The sequence below is a fragment of the Microtus ochrogaster genome, unplaced genomic scaffold, assembly GCF_000317375.1.
Source record: "Microtus ochrogaster isolate Prairie Vole_2 unplaced genomic scaffold, MicOch1.0 UNK99, whole genome shotgun sequence".
Taxonomy (NCBI): Eukaryota; Metazoa; Chordata; class Mammalia; order Rodentia; family Cricetidae; genus Microtus; species Microtus ochrogaster.
The window spans coordinates 861669-862388 of record NW_004949197.1 but is presented as its reverse complement, the minus strand read 5'-3'; the positions used below and the strand labels follow the sequence as shown (position 1 = coordinate 862388).

Below are 720 nucleotides of genomic sequence, written 5' to 3'. Positions count from 1 at the left end.
TGTGTGTGTGTGTGTGTGTGTGTGTGTGTGTGTGAGTGTTGGGCTGTGCATGCCACAGCATGTGTATGTGTGTGCAGGTCAGAGAACAACTTCTGAACGAAGGTGAATGCAAAAAGAGCAGACATGAATTAGCTCTGTGACGGGAAAGACAGGCTGACGTCAGCTCTCCCACTTCAGAGTCTCAGCAAGGAAGGCGCCCTGAGCCAGGCACGAAGGCTCTTTCATGCCTTCAGTCACAGCAAAACCAAAATAATAAATAAATCAATAAGCAAATAAATAAAAGCCATCCATCAGAACAATTTCACAAAGCTCGGGGCTTGGTGATTTTTGAATAAGTAGAAGCCTTTTATTTTCTTGTCATTGTACTTATCTACTTTTGGTGGTAGCAGGGATCAAAACCAAAGGCTCCATTCAGTACGCTCAGCGCTCTACCACTCCCTAAGCTATACAAAGTAACGTCTTCAGCCCAAGAAAAGCTATCTTATTTATTATCTATTTAACTATTTGTGTAAGGTGGGGCCTCATCTGCAGTTCTCACTGACCTCAAACTCATTGTCCCCCTGCCTTAGTGCAGGCCTACTAGCGTAGACAAGCTCAAGAGTGCCTCGTTTTGGGCCGAGTGATGGTGGCACACGCCTTTAATCCCAGCACTCAGGAGGCAGAGGCAGGCGGATCTCTGAGTTCGAGACCAGCCTGGTCTACAGAGCTAGTTCCAGGACA

At 46.7% G+C, this 720-nt stretch overlaps 1 protein-coding gene across 3 annotated transcripts in view; it reads right to left on the bottom strand.

Moving 5' to 3' along the window:
- Positions 1-720, bottom strand: part of Rbms2 (RNA binding motif single stranded interacting protein 2) — a 66157-nt gene that overhangs the window by 52742 nt on the left and 12695 nt on the right. The gene's annotated exons all lie outside the window — the stretch shown is intronic.